Source organism: Haemaphysalis longicornis, unplaced genomic scaffold (assembly GCF_048455015.1).
Source record: "Haemaphysalis longicornis isolate Haplotype H1 unplaced genomic scaffold, Haemaphysalis longicornis Haplotype H1 scaffold_2, whole genome shotgun sequence".
In the NCBI taxonomy this organism is placed as follows: domain Eukaryota; kingdom Metazoa; phylum Arthropoda; class Arachnida; order Ixodida; family Ixodidae; genus Haemaphysalis; species Haemaphysalis longicornis.
Window position 1 is genome coordinate 40,379,490 of NW_027526295.1, and position 7,380 is coordinate 40,386,869.

A 7,380-nucleotide genomic window follows, 5' to 3' on the forward strand; every position below is an offset into this window, starting at 1 on the left:
GTATTACTATTGCACCACCTTTGTCAGCTGGTTTAATTTCAATATCAGTGTGGTGAGAGAGGGTTTCTAATGATTTTTTTTCACTGATTGAGAGGTTATGGCGGAAGGTAGACTGCTTTTTGTAAGCTTCAATGATGTCTTGTTGCACAGCTTTGATATACATATCTAAGCACTCGTCCCGCTGGGGGGGTGGTGTCCAGTGTTGAGGGCTTGGAAGCAATTTAGCAGTGTCACTACATGTTTCGCGGTCATGAAAGTATTCCTTCAACCTCATGGTACGGGCGAAATTTTCCAGATCTTTAAAAAGCAGGAATTCGGAAAAAACCCCTGTTGTTGGGCAAAAACCCAAACCCCTAGAAAGTATGCTCAAATCGGCGTTGGACAAAACCGCATCTGACAAGTTGACTATGTTACTACTCTCGACATCTTCTTGCTGTGTGACTGGCAAGGTGCTAACAGGGGATCCGTCTGGTTTAGGGATAACATTATCACGTGAGAATTTTTTGGCCTTGACATGAGACAGCTTACCTCGAACCTTTAATTCGTGCGAGGCCAATGACTCGATCTCATGTTTGTTTAGATGGCGAAAGAGAAGTTTTTCGTTCCTTACCAAAAGTTCAAAATTTGCATGGTAGTGATCGATAATTATGCGTATCAAGTCCAATGAAGCGGATTTGAGCACACTGTCCCACTTTTCCTTATTCGCAGGCGACAACTCAGATGTGGCTGGTTTTAATTCTATTGCAAGACCTTTGTCCACAATGGAGGAATTGAGGTACTGTTTAAGAGTGGAGGCATGCATCTCATATCGGACACGTTTGTCGGTTAGTTTTCTGGCATCTAAAAATTTCCTAGAGACATTATGGTTGGTTGCGTTACCGGCATCAATAGGGCACAGTCAATTCTTGCGGTCGCGGGGCAGGAACTTTGAAGTGTTCAACAGAGGTTGTACTGCCGGCTCTAAGAAGCTGCAGTGGAAGACACCGCAGGGGCAGCGCCCGAGGCGGCATAGCTGCGCGGTGGTGATGCTGAGGCCTGAAGGGACGGCTCCGCCGGCACGGAGTTGGTCGGCCAGGTCGAATACCAGGTTGTAAACGGGCCCCTCCTGCTGAGGCACTTGCCATGCAGGTGGCTGGCCATGAGAGCGACGCCTTAGAAGCTGGGGTGAAGGCCGTCTGCTGCAAGAACTCGTGCCGCAGCATGGAACTGCAGCTCGTGGTCAATGTAGAACAGCATTCTTGATTGTCGGCAGTAGTTCCGGAGAAGCCGATTGAAGAACGACGCCTCTCGGTTGCACCGTCCAACAAACCGGTAATTTCGGATCCTGACGCGGCGGTTCGTGCTTCTTGGCAGCACCAGGGTCGCGTACACACGAGACACCTTCGCACATTCTTGAACAATCAGGTCCAGGAGAGCCTTGTATCTTTCGAATGCCGTGGATCCGTTGACGGTGGCCAGGTCGTTTGTTCCGACGTGCAGGATGATCGTTTTTGCAGTATTCGGAATGAAGTATAGGAGGGACTGCACGTCGCCGATGCATGCTTCGGGCTGGGTGATAAAAGCAGGCGTACCTGGTCGGTTGGGGTCAAAGTGCTGGTAGAGATGCTTGGTCTGGGAGTCGCCGATAACGACCGTGGTGGCAGGGACCTTGGGAAATTTCCAGATGATGTTTTTAGTCGTGGTCATGGCTGGTTCCTTCGTGGATAGGTAAGCAGTAAAAGAAAACTTCTCGAGGAGCCAGAAAAAATACTTGAGAAAATGGTAGATGCACGAATAAAAACAAAAACAGTAATTTACTGGCGTTTCGACTGGAGGACCAGTCTTCATCTTGAGTAACATACAACGTTGGAGCACGCACGCTTATATAGGCCAATGATGTTAAAAAAAGGGTACACTGCAGCACACCCTCTACACCTATATAAGCGTGCTCCAACGTTTTATGTTACTCAAGATGAAGACTGGTCCTCCAGTCGAAACGCCAGTAAGCCACTGTTTTTGTTTTTAATCGTGCGTCTACCATTTTCTCAAGTATATATATATATATATATATATATATATATATATATATATATATATAGCAGAACAGAGAGATACGGGACGAGGGACTCGGTAAAGATACATATCAAGGTTGCAGTCGTCATTGCCAGTGCTATTCGGCTTTTTTTCGAAATATATAATAGGGCCGAATGACGTGTGCTTGTCACGTTTCTTTGATTCATTGATAAATAAGCGAAAATATAAGTCGAGAAAAAATCCGCCGTCCCGCTCCCGGAAAACGGCGGATTTTTTCTCGACTTATATTTTCGCTTATTTATCAATGAATCAAAGAAACGTGACAAGCACACGTCATTCGGCCCTATTATATATTTCGAAAAAAAGCCGAATAGCACTGGCAATGACGACTGCAACCTTGATATGTATATATATATATATATATATATATATATATATATATATATATATATATAGTCAGGTAAAACATAAGAACAACTTTGCGGTTAACTTGTTTATTATAAATTAGTCCGACAGTTTCGGAAGTGGAACTTCCTTCCTCAGGGACAATCCCATATATATATATACATATATATATATATAAATCTAGCGAATCAGAAAATGGGAAATGACGGGCTCCGTGAAATAAGACAGAAAATAAGGGTTGGCAGTCAAGAAGACCTCGGAAAGCAATGGGGATGTTGTGGTGGGTGACAGAAAGAGATGAAGAATTTTTTTAGTCCAAAGAAAGTGGTGAAAAAATGCCCGCCGGGTGGGATCTGAACCCACGACCTCCAGAATGCCGGTCTGGTGCGATAACCACTACGCTACCGGCGGGGCTGTTTCTCCAGCACTTTCTCGGGTATTTATGTTAAGGTATTTTTGTTTCCTGCACTTGGGGGTAGTAGCCAGCGCCACTCAGATTACTCGGGGTGAAGGGGACCTTCTTTTTAACCCCCGGGCCGTGACTCGAGTGTCTACGACATGTCGAGAGTGGTCGACCAGCTTTGAACCCTCTTAAGCTCCCTTTGGCACCAAGACTGCCAGAACAGAGGCCCTCGCTGCATGTAGCGAATCAGAAAATGGGAGATGAGGGGCTCCGTGAAATAAGAGAGAAAATAAGGGTTGGCACTTAAGAAGACTTCGAAAAGCAATGGGGAGGTTGTGGTGGGTGATAGAAAGAGATGAAGAATTTTTTGAGCCGAAAAGAAAGTGGTGAAAAATTTCACCACTTTTTTTTCGGCTCAAAAAATTCTTCATCTCTTTCTATCACCCACCACAACCTCCCCATTGCTTTCCGAGGTCTTCTTGACTGCCAACCCTTATTTTCTGTCATATATAAATATATATATATATATATAGAAACAAGGATAAATTTCACAAAGAGCACTGAAACAGTGTAAGTAAATAGTCGGGTACACAGCAAGAGAATTACCAGGGAAGGGCCGCAACGGGCGTTGCCTTCAACCGAGTACAGTTACGTGAGTTTGCTGTCACAAACATTTGGAACACATTTCTTGTAAAGATTTGCAGAAAACTGTGAAAAGGAGCGGAAGATTTTTCGGAAACGGAGAGTATGCATGCAACCGGGCTATGCCTATGTTACAACAAAAAAGAGAAAGAAGCCAGAGAGAGCAAGAGAGAGAAAGACAGAGAGAGAGAGAGAGAGAGAGAGAGAGAGAGAGAGACAGAGACAGAGAGAGAGGCAGCGGGGGTCGTATTAACAAGGCAGCTCTCAAGGTTGCACCACGACGGGGCAACGTACGTGGCGTGGGCTGCAAGTTCAGGCAGTGTGGAAGACTGGACAATCGATGTTTCAAAAGTAAGGAAAAAGTATACAATAAGGTATTCAGGGGGTGGGGAGACTGGTTCGGGCGTATCCGTACAGGCATGAATGAAGTTTGTGTTTTGGGTGTGCCCCCCGCGGATGGGAATATTAAATACACTGTACAAATGAGCATGGCACAGGAGCTAGCAATTGAACAAGGAAATAGGTAGTGTCCATTGTTAGCGAAGGGTTAAACGTTTTTAAGTGGTGGGGAGAACACGGCATACGTACCAATGACAAAGTGCATTTTTGAGCCGCATTAGGCTAATAAAGCTGCTCAATTTGTAGAGGTTCTGTGAGTTCTGATGGAAACTCAAGGGTAGGAAAAATGAACAATGTTATAAACATTGAGCATGCCCTACAGGTTTTTCGTGACAATGCCAATCAGCCGGTTTGGAAATTGTTGCCGAGAACTCTTACTATATGTACAGGTGTTTAACAAGGCAAGAAGAGAGTTTGTATCTTTGGCTTTCTCAAATTTAATGAGGTCAGCCGCCATATCAGCCAAGGAAGAGCTGCGGGTGCTGCGACCTCAGATCCACCAGTCGTGTGCGTTTATCCTTTGAGTCTGAAAAGCACTAAAAGACCCCTGAACAATCTTGCCGTCAATCCGCAGGATTAAAACACGGCGTGGTGACGTCCGCGAGGAGAAACCACAAGAACAATCAAGTTCACGGATGGTCTTGAAATGCTTCCAGGCTCCGACCTGTACGTTTCCTTTTCTTGTAGTGATGCCAACGCTTGGCTTAATGTTTTACGTTTTAGTATCACATTTTTAGACGTATTATGCGCACAGTTTTCGCTTAAGTAATTTTTTTATATGTTTATTACCCTCTCTTCACTTTCTCTTCGATGTGTTTTTTTCTTTTTGTCTTTACTACAATTCTTTTACAAAGATGTTGCCTAGCATAAAAGTACACTTGCTAGGAATTTATAGATATTTTATTCTTTCTTCAATTAACCTGAGCACTGTAACGGTGTGTGTTCTAACACCGATTTTGTAAAAGTCGCTCGGCTTTCAAGAGAAAGTTGCGGTCCGTCAGGCGTTCTAACACCTTTTGCCTTCCTTTCTGCAGTTATGCCTTGTGATGTTAAAACGTGAAATAAATCATATGTTCATGAGGAACTTTGGCATGATAACCAATCATGTGCGCTCAATACAAGTGTGCCGTTAACAAAGTGGCTTAACTCTTAAGTCAATCTCCATATAAATGTTTAGCGATTTGATTATTGTGACGCTCTCCCAAGATATTGGTTGATAAATGTAGTTTTCTTTCAAATAAAGAAAAAAATTTCATCATATTCAACATAAGGTATATTAAAGGAAGCAATAGTTGCGTCACTGTTCAGCTTACGCTTGAGAGGAACGCCGCTATGAAGAAAATTGAAGGACGTTTTTCAGGCCAAGTTATAGATTATAGAGTGGCTGGTTAGTTTCTTTAGGCGCCTACAGACTTTCTCTTGAGAAGCTATGCTTTCTTTCCGGGATTTTTGCAGCACGAATACCCTCGATCAACTCACCCAATTAACCTAAATGTGTTTTATGTACATTTAAAATGGAATAATTCACAACGCGACAAGATGCATGCTGATTGCCATGCCAATACGGTGGCAAGAAAGTACGCACGCACAGGAAAGGCAGAAGCTGATGCTGGGCTCCATGTCGGTATTATTACATCAAAAATAATTTCATATAATATTACATACACTGAAACCAACGAATAGGAGAACACAATAAAAATCAGCATCAGTTAAAAATAGCGAAATTATGGCAAACAGGTTGAAGTGGGGAGAATAAAAGAAAGAAAAAGAAGAAACGTAACAGCGGGATTTGCAGAATTGATTAGGCAGGAGTATCACTTGAAGGCAGGAATGTTTGTCCTTTCAAGATTTTGCAAAATATTTTGTGGTTATGGCCCGAAGCTATGACATTGGGTAGGGAATTCGAAATTGCTAATGCGCGAGGAAAGAAAGAACTATTCATTGCAAGGTACGGCACTTGGTTCTACAGATTGCGTGACTCTGGTTCAGACTGGCAGAAGCTCTTGGTGGGGGTGATAATAACGCATGTCGGGATTGTGACGGGTAGTAAAAGGTGCGTAGAAGGCTTAAACGAGCAATAATGCGGACCATAGCGAAGGGGGGGAGGATGATGGACTGTTTAAGTGACCTCACCCTGACTGTGTGCGAGTACTGTGATGTTATGAAATGGGTGGCACGGTTTTGTATCGATTCCAAATCGTGGGAAAGATATGATTGCCAGGGGTTTCAAATGGATGATGCATACTGTAGGCTTGGTCGAACAATCATTAGATATGCAAATTTTTAATATCGGGTGATGCGGATTTAAGGCTGCGGCGGAGGTAGCTAGGTCTGTGTGGATCATCTGAGAAGATGGATTCGATATGGGACACCCATGACTGAGATGACGTGTGATGAACACCAAGGTATCGGTACGTAGTTGCGGGGGTTACTGGTACACATTTAATTGTTTACATGTGTTGAACAATAGTGTGTTTTCGAGAGGATGACAAGACTGTATTTTTCGAGGTTTAATGATGTCAGGTATTTGTCGAACCAAGTAGAAACTGTGTTGAGATCGTGTTGCAAGAAGTTGTATGAAATGGAGCGGATGGGGTTATAAACGACGCAGTTGGAAAACGTTGATTAACAAAAAGAGAGAGCGGAGGGGAGCGAAAGAAATAGGAGTGGTGGGTGGCCATCCTATTCCGCTAGGCCACTCAGGGTCGCCTTTGCCTTCACCAGAGAGATCTGGGCTTGTTGTTCCTCGAGCTGGCAACTGCGCAACGCGCTCTCCAATCGCTCTGTAGGAGGGGGGTCGGATGGTGGGGGGTTCAGTGGGCTCACCCATACAAGGTGCAGAGTCGTGTTGGGAGTATGACAGCGTGAGAAGATGGTTGCATAGCAGGTGAGGGATGCGGTCGAGGGCGACGGGTTTGTAGTATGTGAGTTAGAAGTGTTCGCAAGATGCGGGCATTAGAAACGAAGAGCGAAGGGAGAGAAGCGGGATAAGTGCGGCGGGAGGCCCTGTAGTGGTACAGGATGTCGGTGTAAGTTTGTGGGAGGGGGTGAGAACAGATGGGCTCTGTTGGATGTTTGGCCGGAAGGCTTCGTCTGGTAGATCGTGGTCCGTGGCGTGAGCTACTTCGTCCACAGGGAGCGATTTGTGGCTGGGTGTCCACACGATGGGGGTAAAGGTTAGAGTGGGGCGTTGGGACAGAATGGGGAGTGTCAGGGTAGAAACTCTGTGTTGAACGTAGCTGCGGCAGGCGCCTTGAGAGTTCGTGAGGACGGTGATCGTTGGAGTCGTATCGTGAGCAATTTCGAGCGTATAGTGACTTGTTCTGCCAGGTTCATTGATGCTCTATGCAGGCTGGAAGGAACGAGGTTGGCGGCGTCGGAGCGCCCTACGGAAGTATGTATGATCGTTTTCGGGAGTAGGGAGTGGCGTCGGTGTGAAGGGCAGTTGAATTCCTGGCATATTGCCGCGAACCATAGATCGGGTTTGTTTATTTGTGTTTTGCTTTTATCGCTCGGCT

At 45.0% G+C, this 7,380-nt stretch overlaps 1 non-coding gene across 1 annotated transcript; it reads right to left on the reverse strand.

The window, feature by feature from the left end:
* Positions 1–2,756: 2,756 nt before the first annotated feature.
* Positions 2,757–2,829, reverse strand: Trnaa-ggc (transfer RNA alanine (anticodon GGC)). The gene has a single exon. It is a non-coding gene; the product is annotated as a tRNA-Ala (tRNA).
* Between the last annotated feature and the right edge of the window lie 4,551 nt (positions 2,830–7,380).